This window comes from Zootoca vivipara, chromosome 8, assembly GCF_965207765.1.
Source record: "Zootoca vivipara chromosome 8, rZooViv2.hap1.1, whole genome shotgun sequence".
NCBI classification, from domain to species: Eukaryota; Metazoa; Chordata; class Lepidosauria; order Squamata; family Lacertidae; genus Zootoca; species Zootoca vivipara.
In genome coordinates, this window is record NC_142591.1 from 17,390,871 (window position 1) to 17,418,563 (window position 27,693).

Below are 27,693 nucleotides of genomic sequence, written 5' to 3' on the forward strand. Positions count from 1 at the left end.
AGAGAACTTCACTAGCATCTCTACTTCAAAGGTTATTATCAGCACTTTAAGGGAAGCCTGAAAATGAATTGGTAACCAATGCAATTGGCACAGGGTGGGTTCAACGCAGTTGAATTGCCTCCACCCTATTGCCACCCTGGAAGCTGCATTTTGTATCAGTTTCCTTCAAAGTCAGTCCCATATAGATGGCATTGTGAGCAGTCCAGTCTGGATCTTAACTAAGGAATTGCATCTAGTCCATCTAGGTCTGCAGAAATGAGCTCTCAGCATGGGTCTGAGCATCCAAAGGTAACACTGGACCCAGGAGCTGAGTACCTGGTTTTTTAGGGGACCTGTAACGCCATTCAAAACACACCCATCCATCCATTCAGGCAGGATTCTCAACCAACAGTATCCCCATCTTGTCTGGATTATAATTCAACTTGCTCACCCTCATCGCAACCTGAATTGCCTCCAAACAATCATTCAGAATTTCCATCAAAATGGAGGCTCAGTGACGTTGAGGAGCTACACGAAACACATCCCCTTTGGAGGTCATTCTCCTAATAATAAGTAGCTACATTTAAAATAGTGCTAAAAACAAAACTCAGTCTCTGCTGTTTAATACCTGCACTTCAACAACAACAAAACAACAAAACAACAAAACATGCTCATAACAAAGAAGCCTGAAGGTGACAAGTTATAGATGATGTTCCAACTCTGCTTCTCATCTGGCTTCCTCTCCCCAAGGACTGGTTCTCACATCAAATAATAATAATAATAATAGTAATAATAGTAATGGGAATAACTTAACAATTTAACAACATGGTAGTTGCTGCATCATTAAACTTTAATAATAATAATAATAATATAATGATAATAATAATAATAATAATAATAATTATTATTATTATTATTTATTTATTTATACCCCGCCCATCTGGCTGGGTTTCCCCAGCCATTCTAGGAGGCTCCCATAGAAAATTAAAAACACGATAACACATCAAACATTAAAAACTAAACAGGTCTGCCTTCAGATGTCTTCTAAAAGTCAGATAGTTGTTTATTTCCTTGACATCTGACGGGAGGGCGCCACTACCAAAAAGGCCCTCTGCCTGGTTCTCTGTAACCTCACTTTAGGGCCTTAAAGGTCAGCATCAACACTTTGAATTGTGCTCGGAAACATAAAGGTAAAGGTAAAGGGGCCCCTGACCATCAGGTCCAGTCGTGTCCAACTCTGGGGTTGCGGTGCTCATCTCGCTCTATAGGCTGAGGGAGCCGGAGTTTGTCCGCAGACAGCTTCTGGGTCATGTGGCCAGCATGACAAAGCTGCTTCTGGTGAACCAGAGCAGCACATGGAAACGCCGTTTACCTTCCCGCCAGAGCGGTCCCTATTTATCTACTTGCACTTTGATGTGCTTTCGAACTGCTAGGTGGGCAGGAGCTGGGACCGAGCAACGGGAGCTCACCCCGTTGCAGGGATTCGAACCGCCAACCTTCTGATCAGCAAGCCTAGACTCTGTGGTTTAACCCACAGCGCCACCTGGGTCCCTGCTCGAAAACAATTAAGATTTTTCAGAACTGGTATTATATGGTCTCGGTGGCCACTCTCAGTCACCAGTCTAGCTGCCGCATTCCGGATGGGTCACCTTCAAAGGTAGTCCCACGTAGAGCGCATTGCAGTAGTCCAAGTGGCAGATAACTAGAACATGCTTCACTCTGGTGAGACAGTCTGCAGGCAGGTAGGATCTAAGCCTACGCACCAGATGGAGCTGGTAGACGGCTGCCCTGGACACAGAATTGACCTGCGCCTCCATGGATAGCTGTGAGTCCAAAATGACTCATTTATCATTCCATTGTCAGTGGAATCATGCAAGTATTCCCCACTCAACTGGTCCCACTCTGGCGCTTTTTGCTGCCATTGTTGTGGGCATTGCCTATGCAACTCTGACAATCCAGGTGATGCAAAAAGTCAAGTGATACAGAGGCCATGTGGAAGCCAACCACAATGAGAGGCGAACACATCACAAAGATGGCACTTGAATCAGGCCTGAGAGACTCCTATCGATTTCTATATATTTCCTGGATTCATCATCTTAGTTATTTCATATTTTTGGAATTTTTTCAATATGACACATCTTCCGTCCTATGATATGTTACAGATGACTTTAAAAAAGAAAAAGAATTAGATACGGTAGTTAAATACTCCTCAAAACATGTTCCTCTCAAAAACTGTTATGCAGACCACAAGATGGCACCAAAGGATTTAAAATCATAAACCTTGAAGGAGGAAGCAAAGAAAGAGACCTTGATGGGAATTTCATCAGGAAACTCTACTGTTCACCTTCAGGTGGGTCAATACATTATTAACATAACCCTGCCTGCTCTGACATGCCACTATAATGCCTAATTTAGATTCATTTAACATGCTTAATGTTTCCCTTTTGTGTGTGTGCTCAGAGAAACAGTAAGACTTTTGAACGAAGGGCTTCAATTGTTAAACCGTGGTATGTATGGGAAATGGTCAAGGGAGAGGTTTCAAGGGTAGCCAGATAATGTAACATTAGCTTAAAGGTAAGTTACTTTTGAAAAAAAGGATTAATTTAAATGAGAATTCAGCTAGTGTTGTTATCCTATGACGAGACACAGAAAAAGACAAATTGCAACTTCTATAACCTAGTGATAATTTAGAATTGTCTTATTTACACACTCACACATTACAGCAATATCCTCCTTCCTTGGAACTGCATCACAATCCCTACAATATTTTTAATAAAGGGTTAAGTATCCATAGCAATGTTAAACAAAATTATTTCCAATACATTAAAAAAAAAGCAACTGGCTTGCACATAAGCAGGAGCTCCTTGTCATTGGATCTGGGCTTTGAAAAGTACAAGGCTATTGGGGGGGGGGAGTTGTTTAAGAACCACTTTTTGTTGTAAACACAAGGCTTCCACATCTCGATACGCCCTGTTTTATGGTATTCCTAGGACTGCAAAAACATGAAGGGGTTCAAGCATCTGGCTGCACCACAAACATAATTCAAGGCTACAGACAAATGCAGTTTTGTAATCTTAGCCACATGATCTTTCTCTTCTATCTAATTTAAACCGGCTTTGCCATCCTGATCTCTGTTACTCAAAGCACAGACTTCTGAATTAGTCGGAATATGTATAGGTAGCAAACCTTTAATAGGATTATTTCTACAGTACTTCAGATCATCATTCAGTTTTCAATTCTTATTTCTCAGGGCTCTGCAGAAAAGTCTCTCTGAGTGTGGAGGCAGGCACTCCTTAAGAGAAATATATACATAAATCATTCTCCTTTGAACCAGCGTATTTGTAAAAGCTGAAAAAGATTCACGGTTGTAATCCTGCACAGAAAATTAGATGCAAAGGTACTGTTAGAAGCTTTTGCACTGGGTCTCAAATCTTATGTGTCTTCTCTTCCTTTAAAAAAAAGAAAGTAAAACTTTTATCATTTACAATGCTGCTATGCATGATAAAGAACATAATTGTACCGTAGTAAGACTCCCAGCCACCCATCATCTTAATTTGCTCAGAGATTGTGTGGAGTGAGTTGTGTGTTTGTGTATGTGTGTGAAAAGCTAGCTGGCAAATTTGAGAGATCATGTAGTTCAGTGATATGGTTGATTGATTTCAAATATTTATTTGCTGCCCTTCATTATAAAATTCCTGGTCAGTGTACAAGGTACATTAGGAAAACAAGGAACTAAAATTATAGCGACACTCCAAAGAAGAAAGCATATCAACACAGTTGTACCTTGGAAGTCGAGTGGAATCCGTTCCGGAAGTCCATTCGACTTCCAAAGCATTCAAAAACCATAGTGAGGATTCCGATTGGCTGCAGGAAGCTCCTGCAGCCAATCGGAAACGACGGAAGCCCCACTGCATGTTTGGTTTCCAAAAAAACGTTCAAAAACTGGAACAGTCACTTCCGGGTTTCGATTGTTCGGCAGCCAAAACGTTCAAGAACTGGACTGTTCAAAAATCAAGATACAACTGAGTAAAAATCACTTAAAACTGGACATTTAAATCAGCAGGTGTTTCGTTGGCTATATAGGTCTTCAACAAGCCCTGAAATACAACTAAGATTGAAGCCTGTCATCCTTCAGGGGTGAGGTGATGCCACAGCAAATAATGCCCCCCCCCCAATTGCCACAAGATATACATGTGCAGATAATTGAAGAACAAGGAAGTTATGATCTCTAGTTGTCTGTCTTGAGAGACAATGGAGTACACCTCCAAGGGTGAAGTCAAACTGCTGCATTTGCAGCACTGAAGTGACCCCCCCAGGGTAAAACTGAAGGGACAGGATTGTAAGGAGCAATGCATTCTCTCGGATAACCAGGTCGCAAGTCGCTCAGGACTTCATATCTCAGCAGCATCACTGTGAACCTGGCCAAGTCGGAGTTCAAGTTGTGACTTCTCTTTATGTCAGCATCCCAATTTCAAGAACATTGGAAGCGAAAGAATTGGCAGTGCTGCAGCAGCTGCCATGCCATCAGTAAAGCATGGAGGGGGGGGGGAATGCCTTGGTGATGCACCTGAAAGTGAAAAGTAGGCATGTGACAAGCAGATGCTTGCAAATACATGCTCATGTTATAGGGTTGTGCCAAGTGAGCGCACCTTCAGTGGCAATCCTAAGAAGCTACAAGGATGCATTTAAATTTCACACAGTTTGAAATGTTTGGGTATGACACACTGGCTCCTAAAAACACTGTCACCCTGTTGGTAGCTTATTGCATAAATCTACCTAAATACCCAAAGTCAGGATCACCTTTGCATCTTCCCCCACCTAGTTCCCATACCATAATATGCTGTTCAGTCTATTTTAAGCAGTAAGCTCATCTAAGGCCAGTTAAGGCAAAGAAGAACATGTCAAAATTGTGCATAATCTAAATCTATGTCTATGTAAGTATTAATGCTCTCAGGTTTTTTGGTTTTTTTAAAAAAAGAATTAACTCTACCTGCAATAGATATTCATAGTCAGAGCTAATCTCCAGAAAAGTAGATCTGGCCTATGACTTACAGAAAAGAAAATGAAGGATTTCATTCCCCATGTATCCATTAGTCTCTCTCTCTCTCTTCCCCCGCCAACGTCCTTTAAAATTTATGCTTGCATTTTGTCACCAACTGGAGATTAGCATTAATGGACAGCTATGTAGCACATTCTCCATCAGAGGAGGATCCCCCCCCCCCAAAAAAAGTCAAAGTGCATAAGGCTATGAAACTGCAAGAGGTGTACATTTAACTAGAACTTGCTCCAGAGAGCAAGGACTATTTTAGCTATGATGTCTCTCTCCTAAACTGTGACTTTCCACATGGCTGCTGCAGTGCCCTGTGTCACCAGCAGGGGTGCAATTTCAAGTTTCTGTAGGGGAGGCAACATTCGAAACAAGGTTCAAAGCCCTGTTCTAGTATACATTCAATATTAAATTGCAACAGGCCTATGTCATCTTTCAAAACTCCCCTCAGATAGCCAGTTATTTTATCTACCGCTTTGTATTGCTTTTAAACGTTTTTGTGTTGTTGTACACTGCCCCAATGATTTGAAGATATGTCAGTATATAAATACTTTACTATCTGAATAAAAAGCAAGTTTTAAAGTCTGCATACTAATATTGATTCAGGTTTTCTCAGAGTTGTACTTCTATAGCCATACAATGGATACACAAGAGAGAAGTAATGGCAGAGTCAGGATAAACACAATTGCCCACCCACCCCCAACAACAAAAGAACAGTCTGTAGGGTAAAAAGCTTTAAAAAGCCAGTCCCATAATAACTCAAGGGCATGGAATGGGGAAAACTTGCAACCAGGTAGGAGGTGGGAACATAATGTAATGCCTGGAATATGAGAGGAGAAGATTTAATAGGCCTGTTTCACACATCATCAAAAGCTGAACCATGCAAATACATGAAATTGTGGTCTCCAGGAGAGGAGATCACAGTCTTTTTGCTAAGATCCAAGGTATGGCTTATCATGTTATCCTAACCGAAGCTCATAGGTTCCTGGAGACCCCACCAGTTGTAAATTATAGGACAAACTTGGGTAACAGCACACGGTTAGTTTCAACTCCCGAAACTGTTCGAAAACCAAGGCGCGGCTTCTGATTTGCTGCAGGAGTTTCCTGCAGTCAAGCAGAAGCTGCATCAGATGTTCGGCTTCCAAAAAATGTCTGCAAACCAGAACACTAACTTCCAGGTTTGCGACATCCGGGAGCCAAAACGTACGAGTGTCAAAGCATTCAAGAACCAAGGTATGACTGTATTGCTCCTACTATGGTGGCAAAAAGGATGAGTCCCTTCCCACCTTGGACAAACAAGCAGTTCACCTGGAAGCTAGTGCATGAAGAGGTCCGACTGGCAACAGTTTGCAGACAGATGGAAATTAATATTACTACTACACCTGGAGAATAAATGTTGAGAGACAACAGATGTTTTACTCTGTCTTTTTCTCCCTTCCTTTTTCTCTGCATCTGTTAAGAAGAAACATGATTCTTTTTTAACCTTTCAAAATGGCACGTTACATGTTTTTACATATTTGAAAATATTTTGCAAAAGGAAATTAAACACACACACAATATGTTTTGTAGTGTTGTGGAGGAAGGAACATTGGCTCTATCCTCTGCTGTGGAAAGAGAATTACAGGGCCCAGTAAACACATGAACCAACAAGAATTGTAAGGTTTTAAGAAGATAGGTGGATTATTATGACTCCGAAGAAAATCCTGGTTTGCAAAAGTGCCATTTGAGCCCATTGCACAGCCACAGGAGCAAAATGCTCTTTTATACATGCAAATAGATTGACAGATATAGATATAGAGTCCCAGTTACCGAAAGTTCACTTTGCTTGCCTTGGATCAGAAAAAAAAGCCTTTGAAACCAAGGTATATTGCTGATAAATCTAACAACCTACCATACTGCAGAATTATAAGACTAGAGGGGAAAATGTAGTAATTTTTCATCTGATATTTTCACTTCCAATCCTTTCATAAGAGCACACCATCTAAAAATAATGCAGTTAACAATAACAAGTTGCAGTGTGCAATTTAGCTCATCTCAGTGAACTAGGCATTCTAATTAAACTACATCCAACCTTCTGGAATCCAGTTTGCAGGCCATTCCACAAATGCATGCAGTGACCCAGTTGATGCATAAAATGACTGCATGCAAGCTAGCATTAGAATAGCTAAGCAAGAGGAAGAGCCTGCATAGTTTGCAGCCTTCACCAACCCGGTGCCCTCCAAGTGTTTTGGATTATAACTCCCAATAGTCACAACCTGTATGGCCATGCTGGCTGGGGCAAACAGGAAGAGCACCAAATATCTGAAGGGAACCAGGTTATCAAAGGTAAAATGCCAGCAATGTGAACATTTAGGTTTGATAATCCGAGAGAGGCCTGAACAACCTATTATCAACCAAGGCAATTTCAGCCCACAAATCAAGTATGGTTGCCACCAAAGTTTCACTTAGTCCCATTTAAAGGAGAATTCAAAACATGACCTGTTTATAAAGCAAAGAAGAACTGGATTGTGTGTGGGAGAGGGTATGAGCACTGTATGGAAACCATAAAAAATCAGGAAAAAAATGGGACCCCTTCAGGAGAACAGCAGATAAGTTCTAAACATCAATGGCCAAAAGGACACTTCCCATTTGTTGATAAAGGCGGCATCTAGTAATGACTCAAATGTGTTTGCGTGAGCACACCCTGTTCCCCAATAAGTAAATAACTAGACACCACACAAGATACTGGTTTTGGGATCAAATAAGGCCACAACTTTATTGGTTATAGATGTGAGGTTTGGCCATAGGCATTGTGGTAAGCAACTGTACATTTCACTCCTGCCTGTCCACTGGGAGGGTTTCTAGGGATGAAGCTGTGTGGGGAACACACCCTATGACCTATGTCAAATTGGCGCATCCCCTGAGAGGTTCCCATTGGATGAATAGTATGGCCCTAGCCTCCACCTGGGCATCGGACAGAAGCTACTCCTCCTGGAACCTTATAACATGATACTCTTAGCCGTGGAGGGGCAGACAGAGGCTACAGCCGCCCCTCCAACCAAGACTAGGCTTACCTAATGCCTATGCACCTTACAAAGTTGTGATGATTGCTATTGGTGAAACCCAATTGGTGGTGCCAATTAACCAAGAGGGGAAAATTCCTCCTTGACTCTGAGAAGGCTAGGCGACCGACATTTTCCATAGCAAGGTCAAAGCATCCATAAAAACCCTAATCTGAAGGAGGGTGGGTGGAAGAACCGGCACAGCGAGAGAAAAGGCTGAAAGGTCCTGCCATCCGGGCATTTAAACTTCCCCTGGGCACAGCGCCAAGGGCTGCAATTGGTCAGTTGGCCCTGCACCCAGGGGAACGCCCCCTTATTCCTGCCGCCATTGGCCCATTTGGCGGCAGAAATACGATCCAGCCTGCGATAGATAGGCCACCCACCTGAAGAGGGACCAAATGGACATATCAGCAATCATAAGTCAAAAATGCAAAAGATGGACGTTGCAGAGCATCTCTGCTGCTCTGTAAAGTCTCACCGCTGTGCCCAACCAGAGTTTGATATACACCTTCACAAAGGGGTAGTGGGTGATAGGCACAGCGCATATGTGACAAAGAGCTGAAAGAGGAGTGGAAGGATTCAGTTAATGGCCACTGTAAAATGTGGCACTGGGCATATGAAATAGAACAAGCTTTCCTTCTGTACAATGCATTTTTTTTACTTTGCCGGGAACTAACACCTCCCACTGTGACACACCCGTTGTGGGAAAACTCTTCTAGTTTTGCAAAAACGAACACAGGCAGAACCCCTGATGAATATGGTGTTTTTCCTCCCACCCCCTGCCGCCATAGGGTAACCTCTTGCAGACTGACCCACAAAGTCATTCCCTAAAGAGCATCAACCAAATTTGTATTTTGTAAACCGGTTCCTAGTTTTAGTTGATGTATGACGTGGGTTTTCAGAGCCTCCTCTATCAGTGCCTCTATCCAGTGCTTTTTCCCTAGAAAAATAGGTGCCAGTACTAGCCAAGAAGTTGTTACAGTAAGTGCCATGCTTTTTAACAACAACAACAACAACAACAACAACAACAACAACAACAACAACAACAACAACAACAACGGTGTCGGTACTGCGTACCCTTGAGTACCCCCCTGGAGAAAAGCACTTCCTCTGTCCCACACCAACGGGATGAACTACGTGATATGTTTCATGACATTATACTTCTAGGACCCAGCTACATTGGCAAAGAAAAAGAATTTTATATGTGTTGTTTTAGGCATTCTAACACAATGACACCAGATGGCACTGTGGAGTTCTGCTTTTGCCAACCCGATTTCTCATACAAAGTTTACAATGCGTTTAACTGAAACGCTTCTTTGATGTGTCGGGATCCAGCCTAGATCCAACCCTAGTCTGCATATAAGTGGGAGTTAAATGTGCTTAACTTTGGCTAGATATGCCCCAGAGTGGTAGGTGCTGATGACAAATGATAGCATGTAATATGTAGTGGGAAGATGGTCATAAATGGTCCCCGGTGGAGAATTTTTGCAGTAAACATAGTAAAATAATATGGACACCCTATAACCCGATTTGCAAAACAGATGATAGGATTTATTCATGTTTACAATTAGGATTGGGTCATAACTATTCATTATTATTATTATTTTTAAAAATCTATTAATTAAAGGATTGGGTCATAACTATTAAAATGTCCATTTAATTAACAGAGACTCTCATATGCAATGCTAATGCTTAGGATGAAATCAGGACAGAAGTGTTATGCATATGCAAACTGAAACAAGTGTCATGTTATTCAACATATTTTGAATGCTTCGCCCCCAAGAGGGAGGACTGCATTGTCACCAACAATTTATGACTTAAAAGCTCAAGTGTTATAACATCTGCAAATATTATAAGGCTGCTTCAATTTTAAAATCATGCAGTCTAGGCACACTGAAGAGAGATATTCTATATTGTTTATAGGGTGACACAAAGCACCAAGATAGGATGAATGCAATACAGTCAGCCTGTAGCAAACTACGTGGCCAGTGATAAAATCATAATAGCAAAAAATAATAATAATGCATATATAGTGATATAAAAATGCATAGAATCCAAAATGGTGCAATGACTTCTTTGTTCTTCAAAACACAACCCAAAAAAAGTCCTTTATCTTTTGAGCACTAGCAAAACCTGGAAGATTTTTGGCCGTTTCATTTCCTGATAGGATTTCTTTTTTTTTTTCATGGGCTGCTTTTGCAGCAACCATTTTCTTTTCATATTTTGATTTATGTGCACTGCACACACAAAAAGGAGAGAAAGTATAAAGTTTAGGTTGGCAACAAGGAAAGTTCAAAAAGACAGTAGCATGTTGCTGGGTAGGTGGGGGGAAGCATATATGTAGAAGCAATTCCCCCACCCACCCCATGTTTTATATTCCCTTGACTCAAGCTACTGGTGCTGAGAAAATATTACACACTGCCAACTAGCAGCCTTTAGTTCAGAAGCTGCTTCCCCAATCTCATCCACTCTGCTAGAGCAAGCGAAGCAATATCTCAAAAGATACTTCCCGCACTCGTGCCACCTGCAGCACACAATTCTTCCTTATCAACTGAATGCACAAGAATCTATTCCACATACAGTCCTGGGAGGCGTTAAAAAAAAGGGGGGGGGGAAGAGCTGCTTCTAGCAAGATACCAGAAATGGATGCAGATTGTAAATTAAAGAAACAGAATATGTGAGTACTTGGAATGAAACTTAACAGCTGACTCAGACCCAATTCTTGGTATGGGAGATGGTTCCATCTCATGCCTGTTTAGCAACAAGATAATGTAGAAAGCACAGACAGGACAGGACTGTAGAAACATCAGAGGTAGAATCGGCAGGTGAGGTTGGAGTGATTCATCCCTTATTATCCCTTTCCCTCCTGCATGGTTTATTGCAACACTGTATCTCTGGGGGGGGGATGGGATTGCCAGCCATGCATGCCACTCTCATAAGAGTTAAGCCTTAGCCTGGCCAATTTATACAGTCGGAATAATCATCTGATATAGGGCCCCTTGTGAATAATACCTATTTGCAATGCAGGGGGGGGGGCTGCATTTCAAATGCTCCCATGCATTAAAACACAAAACAAACAAAAAGTTATTCACATGTAGAAGAGGACTAGGACAGACCCCAGCCCCTGCTGTGCCAGTATAAGGTATTGTGGGCCTTTTAAAAACGGAAACAGAAAAACAGAAAGAAAATAGGGATACAATTGAAATGTGTTCTGTTCCTCAGTAGTCTGAAGGAATACTGTATGAACAGGAGTGTTCTTACTATAATTATATGTGTTATATTAAAGAATGAATAATCAATCAATCTAAACCATGCTTCCCAAAGTCTACTGCCATTTTAACAAAAAGTCTATGGGGGTTTGAGTGGCGTAAGGGATAGGAACACCTACATTACAAAATCAGAATGGTTCAGCTATCATTGGGTTCTGTTTGGTCATTCTTTGTTGCAGATAAATAAGCTTACTTACAAAGTTCTAGGTTCCAGGTACCTCAGTTGACAATCATGACAACAAAAGAGTCTGAACCTGGTTAAACCAGTATTTCAGGTGGAATAAGGAGCATAGAAGCACACATTGTAGACTGTCTAAAAACAACTGAATTGCCATAGCTTCCTCCAAAAACTCCACCTCCATTTCCCTGCATTTTCCTAATCCTACGGTTTCTAGGTTCAGAACTTTGGCAACTAAACATATCTGAAACTGATTAGAAGTATGTGAGGCAGTGTAAATGGTTCAATAGGCCTTGATTTAAAAGACTTCTCAACAAAAATGGCTGTACTCCAAAGCACATTTACTTGCAGGTAATACTGTTTGCAATGAATCGATTCCCCTGAATTGTGTTTAGGGCAGGCACACAGTGAAAAGAAGGGTGGACCTCCATGGATTAGCAAATGTGCTAAAGCATAAGAAGCCTAATTCAGGGCCAAATTTACCAACAAACAAAATACACCTATGGACTCTATTTTTTAGATGCTCAATAGTCTCTGAGGGAAAATAAATGGGTTCTCACCCAAAACAATCCCCTTCAGCGGCGGAGCTTCATGCTCCGTCATGGGGGCGGAGAGCAGGCGCACTGCCCCCAGTGATGTGGCGTGCATTTTGGGGGCGTGCCGTGCAATAGTACAGAAACATATAAGACCATGTAAAACCAACACAATTTATGGGTTCAGAGGTCTCATTCTTAAGATTTCTTCTGTCCATCATTTCATTGGCCTGTTTAGTGAATTCATTCGTTAAAGGATGAGCTATATTTTTGAGATGCTTAATCTTGTGGTGGGAAACAAGTTCAGCAAAAAGAAACCCTGCAATTTCTTTACTATTGTATGTTCAAGTTATAAGGAATGCCTTTCAAATGGGAGGCAGAATTTGTGCAGGCCACAAAGAAGACCCTTGGAGTCCACAAATTGTGTACTTCTCAACAGTGGCAAAGTATATCTTATACACTTGGGAGCATGTGTGTCTATCTTGTATTTCTTCCTGAAAGTACTCAAGCACATCTCTAATTCTGAGATGAAAGCCCAGGTACAAATGGATATGATAGAGTGATAGGAAGAGTTTTCAAATGTGCTTTGGGGGAAGCCCATGTATGTTGACATGCTGCATGTGAATGCATTTATTTTTGCTTTATCATGGGTGATATCCAACAAAATCATCAATAACTTAAGTCCGTTGATTTCAGTTGGTCTTCTCTGACTAACACTATATATCGCTCATATTTTTAGACCATCTTTTTCAACTGAACTTCCCAGGGTGCCACAGAGTCAGAATGCAGAATAGACGACCAACAAAAAGCACCATAAAATAATAATAACATAGAGATAGCCAATAATAATAATAATAATAATTTATTTATACCCTGCCCATCTGGCTGGGTTTCCCCAGCCATGCTGGGCAGCTTCCAACAAAATATTAAAATGCTAAAATAAAATAAAATAAAATATTAAAATACAGTAATTCGTGAAACATTAAAAGCTTCCCTAAACAGCCAACAGCAGGAGATTGCATAGTCACACAACAGCAGGTGATGAGCCCTCAATGCCCAAGCAGAATAAACAGGTCTTCAACTGGTGAAATGTTATCAGAGGGGGGAGTCCATATGACTCCAATGAAGGGAATTCCACATTCAGGGAGTCATGACCGAGAAGGCCCTGCAAGATGGAACTCATAGCATCATTAGCTTCAGTACTGTCCAAAGTTAACCTCTGACATCAAACCTGAGTGACTGATCAGAGAATACATGGCAAGTGGGGTGACAGAAGAGCATGAGACTCTTAATCACAGGGTGGTGGGTTCGAGTGCCACATTGGGCAAACAATTCCTTCATCACAGGGGGTGAGGTACTCGTGGTCTCTTCCAACCCTACAAGTCTATGATTCTATTCATCACCTGTTCTGCCTTTTCAGTTGTATCAACTGTACCTCATTGTACAGAGTATCCTGATGGATTGCTTTGAACATTATGTGGAAGTGACAAAGCAAGAAGAGGAAGATGTGCAAAGGGGCAAATCATGCATCTCTCCCATGAGGAGGCCTGTGACACAAAGATAGCTTGCAGCAGATGTGTGACTCCACTTTGAGATGTTGTCCCCAAAGCATGGAAACTGGAAGGACTCACTTCTGCTTCCTGCTTCAATGCTACCATGCGCCTTGTGGGAATTCTTTGGTCTCCAGTGTAGAGATCCACAATGGATTAAATCCTACATGTCACTTGTAAAGTTTTCAGATCAGCCATAAAGAGTCCTTCACCTGATGGTTTCTTGTTCAAAATCTGGTCTTTCTGCAGCATTAACTAAGATGTGAACCAGTCTCCCTGTCACCTATTAAATAAGAAAGACTCTGGTGCATCTACAGTGGAAATTTTATAGCTGAGATGTATGTTGCATAAGTTGTTCTCACTTCTGGATGTCTCCATCTCTTCCCACTGTTGCTTTATCCAGGTCATCTGGGCCAACATTGGTGTTACATAGAAGGCAGAACTTGTGGAGGAGTCCAGTGAGGAGAGTGGGCAGAATATTTCAGCCACTGACAATGAATTAATTGGCAAATGGACAGTACTTAATACAGTGATAGAAGGCATGTCACTTTGTTATCACTTGCTCAAGCAGTCATCCAACCCTTTACTGACCCTTGTGAGCTACTGCTGCAGCCTAGTGGCATTATATGGGATGGGTTTTTTTTCAAAATAAAAAACCCATTTTTAATCAAAAATATCTAGACAATTAGTCATCTGAGCAAGTATTGCAGAGGAAGAGAGAGAGAGAGAGAGAGAGAGACCCTCAGCATCTATTTCCCTAAGATATCACGTTGAGGTCAGGAAATGACTTTCTGAGTGCCAGAAATGCTTACCATTTTCAAATTAACCTTCTCTGTCTTCGGTACTGAGTTCTTTAATGAGAAAGATGAAACAATATAGTCTTTGTTTAATAGCCATGTTCATTGGAGAGCTCCCTGGATTGCTTTTAACTTTAACAACAAATTACTTTGGACGATATAATACAAGAGAAATGATGCTCATCTAGGGACCATGGCACTATGTGTAGTGTATCAATTTTTAAAAATTGCAATTCTGTTTTTGGCACCCGAACCCTTTTTAAGCTATGTATTCCTGTACTGGGAAGATTCCTGCATATTTTTGAAGTAACAAATGACTGCGACTCCGAATAAAAATCAATACAGTGTCAAACATTGCTTAAGTATGCCCACACAGAACATTCTGCATATCATGATAGCTACAAGTAAAGGGCTATCCCTTTAAGACTAATCTGTTCCACCCAAAGTTACCAGCCTAAATTGGAGACAGACATAGCAACATAAAATGAGTGCAAAGCAAGCAGCAAAAGCTGTATTCTCCCCCATAGTTACTCCCCCAAAATCAATCATATGGTATGACAAACATAAAATGAAAACAGTGTAAGTGACGTCATTTGTTGTGACATTGAGCCTCTAATAAAATTAAATCCATCTATTTAAATGCCACATTGATACTCAGAACCAACTAAAATCACAAAAGAGAGGCATTGCATTATGGAACAGTCACCCACCCTCACCAAAACACATTGCACAGTAAATCAGATTCCTTCATCAGGGCAGGGCTTGAAATTGAGGAGTTTGCAGAGCTAGAACCAGGTAATTTGATTATGTTCCAAAACAGAGCATCTCTCTCCTCACCCAGCCACACTGATGGCATGAATCTAGAGGAGTCTCTTCTCCTCAGGGTAGACAACTTCTCTCACTCATTCTTTACTCTCAGCCAGCTTTTACATCCACCTTTTCTTTCGCTCTCATGCAATTTGCCTTTGAAACATTAAAAGGAAAAAAAAACCAATCACAGCAGAGGAAGGTATTTCAGATGAAAGCATATTAGCATGCACGGCGATATGCAAGAGTGCTGAGGAGCAGCTCTCAAGAACAAAACATTTCTGAAAGGAGATCATTTGGAAATTTGGTACTGAACCCCAAGCCAAAATTTGGCCAGATATGCATAGGAAGCCAGCTGTCACAAAAAATGAAGTAAATGCTCCTTCGTCCCTCCCGCCTCTCTCAGAATGGCACACAGGGAGAATCAAAATAATGCCCCTCCAAGCATCTTGGAAGTAATGGATGTGCAGTTTTGAACAACACAGATGCTCCTCTCTCTCTCTCTCTCTCTCTCTCTCTCTCTCTCTCTCTCTCTCTCTCTCTCTCTCTCTTCTTTACCAGAGTGAAAGACAAGAACAGGAGGAAATGGCTCCATTTGTGTGCAAGCAAACAAAGATGATAGGTCAAGTTCCTCTGGCTGCCGTTTGTCACAGATCGCACGTGCGGTCGGTGGCATCCTTTATGCTAAAAGCCCTGTTAGGTTTAGGTGGCTACATCTGGCACCATGTCGCACGTTCGCTTGCTGCTAATTTTTGCAGCGCAGCCGTAAGAGCAGCTGACAATGGGGACTTGTCAGGATGGGGACTTGCAGCATGCTGCATTAATTTAACACCACATCAAATATGGATTTTATTGCAGCAGCGACAGTAAAGACTCGCACAACTGCTGCCTGTATTCCCACTTAACACACTGTCCCTCTCTCTCTCTCTCTCTCTCTCTCTCTCTCTCTCTCTCTCTCACACACACACGCACTGCTCTACTCTTTCTCAAGTACACAAAGCGGGATGGGTACACACGCTTAGCATTCTCTGCATATCCTACAAGACATCAAGACAGTCGTATAAGTTTAGCCCATGTGCATCAATCCATCCCCACTGTCTACAAGGAGCAGCCTGAAGCAGGATTCGCACTGTGTGTGTTTGTGTGTGTGTGTCACACTACACAGCGAGATATTATTCAGGAGGAGGAGGAAAACTATGAAAGTGTTATGGATGGGGAAAGAAATCCATTATCCTTCGTGCAAGGATTCTGCAAAACCTGGCTTGTGTGTTTGCAATTGAAGCTCTGACCATGATAGTCACCCTTGTGAGAGATTAAGCTTTTCAAGTGCACACAGAATTTATCTTCCTCCTGCTTGCCCTCCTACCAATTCCTTCACAACAGCAAAATGCCGGTGGGCAGTGTGTGTGTGTGTGTGTGTGTGGTCAGGAATTATATGTTGCTCTGAATCTAGCTTGGCAATTAATGAACCGGCTTTGCAAACTGCATAGCTCTGTCATTCTTGAGCAGGTAGAAACGCAGCCCACCTAGAATTGCAGATATATATATATATATATATATATATATATATATATATATATATACGGTATATGTGCAATTCTACCTATATATGTATATATAGACATAAGTTCTCTCTTGCGACCATCATACAATCCTGGAAAAAGTTACATCTTTCAGATCTCTGCTGTTGTCACAATAAAACATACTGCTGCTGTTAACAAACTCTCTCTCACACACACATAATAAAAGCCAGGAGCAAGAGCGTTCCTACCTTTCTGCCGCGAATGAAGGAGCGTCCAACAACCTATGCAAAGCCGTGGAATAATTGCAATAGCTTCCTTCCTTCCTCTTTGTTTTAGCGGTTTTCTCCTATTTCTCTCCCCCCCACAAGACTGATCCTACTTGAATTTAATTCAGGCTTATTCTCCGAGCATCACTTAACTCTGGACAGCAGGGAAAGGAGGGGCGAGGGGGGAGCATTCGCTCTCGCTCTCTCCCTCTCCTCTCTGACTGGCTTTCATTCAGAGCGCCTGATTAAAAAAATGAAAAAGAAAAAAAGCCACCACACAGGGGAGGAGAGAGAGAGAGAGAGAGAGAGAGAGAGAGAGAGAGAGAGAGAGAGAGAGAGAGAGAGAGAGAGAGAGAGAGAGAGGTTCTGCTGATGGAGCCGCAGCACTTGCCATGGGAAGGTTACACAGACTGGAAGGAAGAGAAGGCTTTTCCAGGCTCACAGTGATTTGCAAGTGAATGTGGTGGGAGGGGAAGAAAGAAAGGAGGGCTTTCTATGGAAGACTCCCTCCTCTTGCTCCTGACAGAATAGCACTCTTCTGCTTCAAGTCCAAGGTAATCAGTTCATCTATTCCGCTTGCTGTAATAATACACAATCACAGCATCGCCACTCCTGGGCTTTTTCTTGCTGGTTTGTTTTTAACCGCCGCCCCCCCCTCACCCCCCACTTCCTCATTAGATATCTAATTTTCCTCCCTCTTCACCGAGAGAGAGAGAGAGAGAGAGAGAGAGAGAGAGAGAGAGAGAGAGAGAGAGAGAGAGAGAGAGAGAGAGAGAGAGAGAGAGAGAGAGAGACTGCGGCACTTGTCATGTCAAATCCAACAGACCCCCACCCCCACCTCTCAAATTAAATTACAGCCCTCTCAGAGATGATATCGAAGAAATTGGTGTTTCCAATTCACACACACTCTTTAACTGCCTGGTCGGGGTTTATCTGCTGCTCATCCTCAGCTATGTTAGGATGAGTTTGCTCCCACCCCCCGTTATTACAAGAGACGAGTTGTACCGGACGCCTTTCTGGCAGCAACTGCCCATAAAAAAAAACCACGCACCAAACAAGCTTGAGGTATTCCGACCTCTTTGGGGTCCAGCGTTTTTTGTTTTTTGTTCCAGCTGATCTCTAGCATCACATTGTGTTGGTAACATTTACTGGGATCACCGCCCTGTAGCTTTCCATTCTGCAGATGTAATCCTTTGCGCAGATTAAATCTGTAACAGTTGATGCTCCCTAATGCAACAAATTGGACTCAGCACAATCCCTTCTCGGATCCCACTGAACCCGAACCTTCAGCAGTGGGAGAGAGGGGGAAAAATTGCACAGACTCCACGACACTTTTGGGGCAGATACTGCAAACACTCCCCTAAGCGTAAGCCAAAGGATGTCAGTGTTGCTCCATCCACTCTGTGCCACAAGGATTTTAAATAATAATAATAATAATAATAAAACCCCTCTTCAAAATATGAGAATTGGTTCAAATGTCCACTTACGATGGAGGGAATTTTCCAAACAATAAGGTAGCCTGTGAAGTAATACTGTATTTTGCTCCACACCACCAAATAATTAAATTGGCTACATACATATTTTAATAATTTAATTTGTTGGCGTATGTGTTATATTTCAGATCCTATCCATAAGAGCTCACAGTAATATCTGTATGGCTCACAAAAAAAGAAACAACGCCTATTAAATGATAAGCCTCTATGAAGACAGTAGACTTGCCAGAACAACAAACAAACAAACAAACAAAGAAACAAACAAATGTATATCCCTAGAGGCCCTCTGAATGAATGAATGAACGAATGAACGAACAAGAATCAATTCTGCCCTTTATCCTGTAAGTCAAAAGAGAACAGATCTGAGATTATTTGTCACATGGGCCATAAGTGACCTATAGATTAGTGATTAGCAACTGGAAGTCCCTATACCAGTACCCACCAGGAACGGGGAGTCATAGCAAAGGCAATAATAGGGTATGCAAGAATCACAACTGTCGCAACAGGACTATCTCAAAAAGCTGCCTTTGGAGGTCAGTTTGCTATCTTGGCTTTGAACATCCCCATCCAATTCTCAGAGTGGCCTTCTAATTGCTGACCAGAGGACAGCTGGGCTGTTCCTTAATATGCATTTCTTGTCCTCCCATGCTGAAGCGCCTGAAACGTAAGAACACATTCTGCCATTGCAATTATATAGAAGTCATAGCTACATGGTGAGGCGTCACTGGTTTGCGCTGTTCCGGGGTGAGGTAGGGACATCACCCTTGTCAAATAGAAAGTTACAACTGCTTGAAGGACTGCGGGAATACCACAAGCAAAAATGCTGTATTTGTCTGAAGATGCTAGCCATAGTTGATGCTTGACAAACAGCAGCAGCAGCAGCAGCAACGAAATAGTCGGGTGAGGCTGAAATCCACACACTTACCCGAGAGTAAATGCCATGGAATTTACTGAAACTTCTGTCTGGGAGTAAACACTGTAAAGGATTCGAGTATGGGAAACCCACTGTGTGTATAGCAAAGAGTTTGTGCCTGAAATCCTCCCTTTATTCAGAAGTAATTATAATTTAACACAGTGGTACTTACCTCTGAGTAAACATTACAGATTGTACTTTAGGATTTGGAGTAGGAGGACTTGAGTTCAAATTCAACCACACAACACAGTGGGATGGTCTTAGACAAGCTACTATCTCACAGCCCAACCAGCTCATAGGAGACAGGGTGACATTTGTGCGACTATAACATTGAAACAGTCACATACTCTGCCCTAAGCTTCACGGAGGAAAGGCGGTGAAATTTACTTGTAACTGATAAGCAAAGCTTGCCTGTAAAGCTATTCACCACAAGGAGCAAGCTACAAACACATACCGGTACTGTAAATGCTACAACTGAAGTGTCGTGAATTGGTATACTTCAAAGAGTTCAATTGAAAGAGGAAAAATATCTGAGGGAACGGGGTGGGGGTGGGGTGGGGGGTGGGAATACACCACATCAAAACACAGTTCCTACTTATTAAGTCGTGCTGGCTCCACACCTTACAACAGACATCTCAAAATCTTGGTCTTTTCTTTAAAAAAGCAAGACAAAAATTGCAACCACTTTTTCTCAAGGACACACAATCACTTGCCATACTCTCTCTGTTTCCTTTAACTCCAAGTTGCATCAGTCATACAGACATACCTGAGCAGTCCGCCTCCTCAAATCGTTTCCCTCCATTTACCCGAAGCTCGGAATGAAACAGTCCTCGGTTTTTTGTAAATTCTCCACAGACAGAGCCAGCCATGTGAACTTCTGCAGAAACTACAGGCGTTTCCAGCAATGCTTATTCTGCCTCTGTTTCATAAAGGCACCAGACCTGCACACTTTCTCTCCGTTGCATGAGGTCAAAGCAGCCTCTTCAAGCAACAGCTACTGCAGCTCAGGACTGGGAGCTAGCGAGCACTGAATTTAGGAAATATGGCACACCTGCAACAGAAAAAAGGCTCAAGGACTGAGAGCTGCTAGGGCAATTCTGGTCCCCTGGGAGATACTGCCTGACCCTTCATTTGCCAGTGCAGGCAAAGAAACTGGATGAGCTACAGTCATGACAATGAACATTTCTGCCATAATTTGTGATATATCTGTTTGTGACGTATATGTTACAGTGAATGCCCTGGATATGGTGAATGCTAAGAATCATACAGTATATGAATGTTGATCCCCCAGGGTATCTTGCAAAATTGTCACAGCCCTAATTCCCCCTTCCCTTTCAGACATACCGGTGAATGTCAGTAGGTAGCATGGAGCAAATGCTAAATGTTAGATAACAACATTTACTAGTACTGTATGTCTGAAAAAGGGGACAAATTAGGGCTTCGCTGCGTATTTATTTATTTTATTTTTAAAAATATACTCCTCCTTTCCTCCAGTGAACTCAAGGTGCCATGCATGAATCATCCCTCACCTAAAAACTTTACGTGAACATTTTGACATGCTGTGAAAACGACTCCTTTTGGTGTTGTTTTTTTAAAAGGGGTGATTTTACAAAAATGTGGCAGATGTCTTTAGTCCCAAGGTAACTGTCTCAAAAAGCCCACCCCCACATTTTTACAGTGTCCTTCCTTGCAATTCTTTTCCTTTTACTGATTCAACACACCACCTCCTTGTTTCTTCTCAATGTGATCCCAGCCAGTCTATTCCTTGTGATGCCATAAAACCATGAAGCCACTCATATTGGATTATGTGTCAACATTATTGAGGGCAAAAAAGCCAGTCCTTTTCCCTAATCTTCTTCTTCTTCTTCTTCTTCTTCTTCTTCTTCTTCTTCTTCTTCTTCTTCTTCTTCTTCTTCTTCTTCTTCTTCTTCTTCTTCTTCTTCTTCTTCTCCCCCCCCCCACCCATCTGGCTGGATTTAAAAACACGATAAAACATCAAACATGTCTCTGCTGTTAATATCTGCGCTTCCACAAGGTGGGCTCATAATAAAGTAGCCTGAAGGTGACAAGTTATAGATGATGTTCCAACTCTGCTTCTAGTTTGGCTTCCTCTCCCAAAGGACCCGTTCTCACATCTAATAATAATAATAATAATAATAGTAATAGTAATAATAGTAATGGGAATAACTTAACAATTTAACAACATGGTAGTTGCTGCATCATTAAACTTTAAACGAAGACTTGGATAACAGCCCGTATTGGAAGATTGGAATGAATTCAGGAAAAGCTGCGCTGGCAAATAGACAGCTGGAAAAATATATATTTACAAATAAAGCTGTACTTGATGGATGTAAGGATATATTATTTTGGATATGATTGAGAATCGCATAGCCAGGGACGGAGAACTTTAAAGCGATAAAATCAGAATGTGGAAAATAGGAGAACAACAGACGAAGGCAGGAAAGAGACATGAGACATTCTTCAAGAGGTCCAGACTATGAGAAGCCTGGAAAGAATTAATAATTAATGATTTGGATTACAATTTGTTCTTTTTTTAGTTTATTGTTTTTAATTGGAATATGATTACATGTTAATTGGCTGTTTGTATTGGAAAATTAATAAAAAATGATTTTTTAAAAAAAGAAACTGACGTTTTAAAATATTCTCATTTTATGTCAGATGAACATAAAATAGGTGTTTCTGTTTGATAAAGGATCACGATCAGGAATATCCATTATGTTTCCAGAGGTGGGGGCAGGGGGTCTGAATTAATAGTTTGACCTTCGCCTCAAGCACAAATGCACACTGAGTGAGAAAGAACGCATATACCTGTATAAACTAAATATCTGACATATGGTCTTCAAAGTAGTTCCCCGAGCTCACCCATTGGCGGTCATCAAAGAGTGTGCTGCCCCCGCAGTGGGGAATTTTTTCAAGGTCCATAAGTTCAAATGACTTGTAGGAGCCAAATATTGCTGTGATTTGGGCACATTGAGATGTTGAATACTGTTGCATGCCACCCCAATCTCTGATGAAAGACACACCAATCTCCAAGCGGCATGAGATTCCAGGCACTTACCGAGGGCTTGTGTCTGCTTTTGGAAATGAGACACAGTTGAGACTGTGGTGTCTTTAGGATCTAACGTTTGTTAACACATAAAGGTAAGGTAAAAGTTGAAGGACCCCCTGGACAATTAAGTCCAGCCAAAGGTGACAATGGGGTTGTGGCGCTTATCTCGCTTTCAGGCCAAGGGAGCTGGCGTTTGTTCACAGGCAGCTTTCCTGGTCATGTGGCCAGCAGGACTAAACTGCTTCTGGCACAACAGAACACCGTGATGAGTGCCAGAGCGCACAGAAACGCCGTTTACCTTCCCGCCGCAGCAGTACCTATTTATCTACTTGCACTGGTGTGCTTTCGAACTGCTGGGTTGGCAGGAGCTGGGACAGAGCAATGGGAGCTCACCCCATCGTGCAGATTCAAACCACCAACCTTCTGACTGGCAGCCCAAGAGACTCAGTGGTTTACACCTGCAATGGAGGGGTTCACACCCCCAAAACGTCTTGCTTCTCCCTCTCTTCAGCTCACTGTTTTGCTTCTAGGTCACAAAATCTGCTCTAAAACACTCAGCTTTTTCTAAGAGTTGAAGGAGGAGCAGCACCCATTTGACATCTGGTCCAGATCCCGCATTCCTTTGTTCTCTTAATGGCCAATCACCCACATGATCACCTCAACAGGCAGCTAGCCTGACTTGATTAACATTCAACACTTGTTGGATCCAGTGATAAGAATGGTTTGGCACCCACAAACTTGTAACAGTGCTTTTTTAATCCTTTTCAAGGCTGAAAAGCTTGATAGTTCCCATTTATGTGTTTTTATTCATATGGTGCAAGAAATGAGTTTTTGGTATTTTTATAATGCAGAGGAGGACATTTTAAAGATGGTTACAGGTAGGTAGCCGTGTTGGTCTGGGTCGAAGTAAAAAAAAAAAACCTTCAGTAGCACCTTAAAGACCAACTAAGTTTTGATTTTGGTATAAGCTTTTGGTATCTGAAGAAGTGTGCATGCACACGAAAGCTTATACCAAAATAAAAACTTAGTTGGTCTTTAAGGTGCTACTGAAGGAATTTTTTTATTTTATTTTAAAGATGAACAGGGTAGGGAGAGGGGGAGAGGATGTTCCTATTTTACTAAGAGAAATGTTGGAGGGTATGAAGTTATGTGACCTCCGAGCCAAGGCAATAAGTAACTATACAACCTTTAGAAGACATCTGAAGTTAGCCCTGTATAAGGAAACTATCATGTTTTTATATATGTTGGAAGCAGCCCAGAATGGCTGGAACAACCCAGTCAGATGGGCAGGATATTATGGAATAGGGCATCCCTATTTTCATCGGAGAAAAGCTGGAGGCTATGAAATTCCCCCTGTTGGAACTCTGTGGGGGGAAGAGAAAAGTTAAAGAGAAATAGCAGCAGAGAGTGAAATAATTTAGTATCCCATCACCTTATTCTCTGCTGAAAATCACCTAGTTTCCCCCTCAGTTTGGCCACACCAGTTTCATTTTTTGGTAGGTGGAAGTGCTGTGGGTGGGTGGTGGGTTATTCTTTATTTTAACACTATGTTCCATTTCATTACAGGACGCCAATGCTTGATTGAGTAAATGTAAGCATTTTGAATATCAGGGACACAGTGTTGTTCTCCCAAGTTTTTTCAGCCTTTCCTTAACTCCAGCAACGACAGTGGCATTTGAAAATAGCAAAGCCAGTTTGCTCAACCTGTTTACTCAATCCTTTTCTAACGTAAATAAATTACCCCCATTCTAAGTGTCAGCGTAGCATTTTTCAGAGGGAAGATTTAATCAAAAGTGTATTTTAGTTGGCATGGCTGTAAATTTCAGTAGTGTTTCAACAGTAGTGTTGCAAATGCATCTCTTCCTGAAGAGATGACAGGAAGTAAGATTGCCATCCCATTATGCTGAAATAAGCATATATGTGCATATGCAATTGCACGGAAATGAACAAACGAGCAAGCCCTCCTCCTTTGATAAGGTTAATCTGTGTTTCTCCAGATACATTGTCTAAACTTTGCACTTGCCAAAATGTGATGGCTTAAATGATAGAAAGCGACAGCTAACTAGCTCCAGTCCCATCACTCACACGAGGAAGAAGCGGAGCTTGTGCAGCGAAGCGTTTTGTCATCAAAACAACATCACGAACATTTTTCATTTTTTAAAAATGTAGTGCGTAAAATTAGGACGGGTGCAGCTACTGTACTATATAATTAAGAAAAGGGATGGGGAAGAGAGAGACCGGGCTTCTGTACAGTCACACATATGGACTGGCACCAGTGCAGAGCAGCATCTTAGAAACTTTGCATCTGTTGATATTTTTGGACTACAACTCCCATCACTCTCGACATTTGGCCATGTTGGTAGGGTCTGTTGGAAGCAGGAGTCCAACAACACCTGGAGGCCCATTCATTTATTTAATTTGCATCGCGTCCTCCATCCAAAGATTCCAGAGAAATTCACAACATAAAAATTAAAGCACAAGATACTCTAGTTCTGTCTGCAGAAAGCCCACAAAAAGTGCTGGAGCTTGCATGTGAGAACATTTTACAGCATTATAGCTGCTGCTCAACAAGAGTAGGAGGAATGCATATACATAGTCATGTTTCTACTTTGTGGTGGCGACAAGTGATTTCATCTCCAGGGATTCTTGACTAGTGGGTGGTTCCCCAAAGAGCAAGGCCAACAAACTCACCACCATATCCCGAAGAAAACATGCCCCCCCAAGGTGCTTCAGCTTTTGCAACCCCCCACAAATTTACATCTGCCTGTCTGTGAGCTGAAGACGGTGAACTCCACTATTAAGAAACAGTGACACCTTTTGTCTTGCTCCTTGCCATAATGATAGGCCCTTCCACAACAGTCAAAGCCAAATCACAACAGCATGTGGGGTGTTCTTCGTGTGTGTGTGTGTGTACAGTGGTACCTCGACTTACGAATGCCTCAACTTATGAAGGTTTCAACTTCCGAAGTCCGCTAACCCAGAAGTATTTTTGCCATGTGCGCAGTCTGCGCATGCGCAAAGCGCAAAATCACACTTTGCGCATGCGCAAAATGGGTGCTTCAACTTCCGAAGTTTTCTACTTCCAAAGAGCGTCGCGGAACGGATTGCCTTCATAAGTCGAGGTACCACTGTGTGTGTGTGTGTGTGTGTGGCGTCAGGTGATTCTGACTCATCATTAGCAGTGCTCATGCTGATCTGCAGTCTGACTGAGAAGGTGTTGGCACTCTGATGAGACTGCAGAAAGTCCCCCAATGGTGGAGAACACTGTTGTGTGAATCCACCCACAACAGGCCGTGCCTCAGGACCTTGCTGAAATGCAATGAATCATTTTCTCCATTCCAAAATCAAAACACAAGAAGGAGCTGTGACGTTTGTTCAAAACTTGTGTGTGTGTGTTCATATACACTTTTGTTCTGCTGCAGTTTGGCATCCCCATGAGCTCCAGCATAATGGCAGAACAGCAGGCAGGTGAACCAGCAAGAAACATGAGTGGCAGGCACTCCGGGTGAGCTGTTTAATGGATGCGGAGAGGCACTTCAGAGGGAAGTTTGGCAAACTTCTCTCTGAAGCACCTCCAACTCGCCTTGAATGAGTGCATCATGTAGGGATAAAAGGTAAAAAAAGGTAAAGGACCCCTGGATGGTTAAGTCCAGTCAAAGGTGACTATGAGGTTGCAATGCTCATCTCGCTTTCAGGCATTTGTCCACAGACAGCTTTCCGGGTCATGTGGCCAGAATGACTAAACTGCTTCTGGTGCAACAGGACACTGTGATGGAAGCCAGAGCGCATGGAAATGTTGTTTACCTTCCTGCCACAGTGGTACCTATTTATCTACTAGCACTGGTGTGCTTTCAAACGGCTAGGCTGGCAGGAGCTGGGACAGAGCAATGGGAGCTCACCCGGTCGCAGGGATTCTGATCGGTAAGTCCAAGAGGCTCAGTGGTTTAGACCAAAGCACCACCCACGTCCCCTGGCATGTAGGGATAAGCTAAGGTGGGTCAGGTGTAAATAGAGAAGGGGTTGGGCAGGTGCACGAAACGTGGGCTTGGAAAAAGAGTTAACGAGATTCCTGAGTGAATAAAGCAGGAGCAGCATGTTAAAATGATAAGTTTAATGTACACAACATGCTGGGTTTGAATTCATTGCATTTGGAATGCTGCAAAGAGAAGTTTACCTTAAGCAAGAGTTTCCGCTTAAAGCAGAAGGCTGGCGTTTTCCCATTACAGTGAGCTAAACTACCTGATGACTCGTCTGCCAGAGACCCAAGCTGCAGCTCTCACAGCAGGAGAGGAAACTTGAGATGGCTGGCAGTAGTTGTTGCAGACAAGCTCTGCAATGTTGAACAAGCTTAGAAACTCTCTCTGGGACCAGAGAGAGGAACATTGACTGAACTGCATAAAGAATGGAAAGGGCTGAAGCACATTTCATGTTTGCAATGTGCTCCTTGGTTATTTTGTTCTTAACAATATTTATATGTAACTAATGTTAAAACTATTCTGCAGGAAAGCTTTGAAACTCATCATTGGGGTGGAAAGCTGATTGGTTTCTACCCAAGGTCCAGATCAGGGATTCCACTGAACCACTCTAACACAGCAGTCCCATGTGTATGCGTGTATTATTAAACATTTACAATTCATAAATAAAAGTACAATTTAACAAACCACAATGAATCTGGAGCAGCCAGACAATTCTCAGTGGCCTGGTGTCAAGAAGCAGCAAAAACAGGGGTGAATAAATATGTATTCAGGAGGTAGTGAGAACTTGGAGGAATTGATGCCTGGCTTATTTCAGGGACAAGACTATTCCACAAATTAGGCACCACAACATAAAATCTTCCCCCATGTAATAATAATAATGATGATGATGATGATGATGATGATGATGATAATAATAATAATTTATTTATTTATTTATTTATTTATACCCCGCCCATCTGGCTGGGTTTCCAGGGTCTCATCCTCCGATCTCAACTGAGTTGAGTGTTGATTTCACGCTCTTTATTTCAGCTCATGGTAAACAGTGAGTGAGTGAGTGCTTTCCCCAAAAACCTCTGGCTATATATACATTATTTACACAATGGGTCCCGTGTGATTGGCTGATTCAGCTCCCCTCCTGGAGCCTGATTGGACTGTTCCTGCAGGCCAATTAGGTTGCTGATTCACTTCCTCCTGGAGCCTGATTGGGCAGCTCCTGCAGACCAATCAGGTTGCTGCCTTCTAGGATCCTA

At 42.2% G+C, this 27,693-nt stretch overlaps 1 protein-coding gene and 1 long non-coding RNA gene across 5 annotated transcripts in view; one reads left to right on the top strand and one right to left on the bottom strand.

Moving 5' to 3' along the window:
* CDH10 (cadherin 10) overlaps positions 1 to 17,685 on the bottom strand; it is a 129,394-nt gene extending 111,709 nt beyond the window's left edge. For 2 of the 4 annotated variants that reach the window (XM_088675108.1, XM_035125731.3), the window contains exon 1: positions 16,973 to 17,386. The gene's annotated coding sequence lies outside the window, so the exon portion shown is untranslated. Of the gene's footprint in view, positions 1 to 16,972 lie in introns of all 4 variants that reach the window. The other 2 variants (XM_035125727.3, XM_088675107.1) reach the window with 2 other exon arrangements.
* LOC148684743 (uncharacterized) overlaps positions 1 to 27,693 on the top strand; it is a 617,223-nt gene that overhangs the window by 478,725 nt on the left and 110,805 nt on the right. The window lies entirely within an intron of this gene.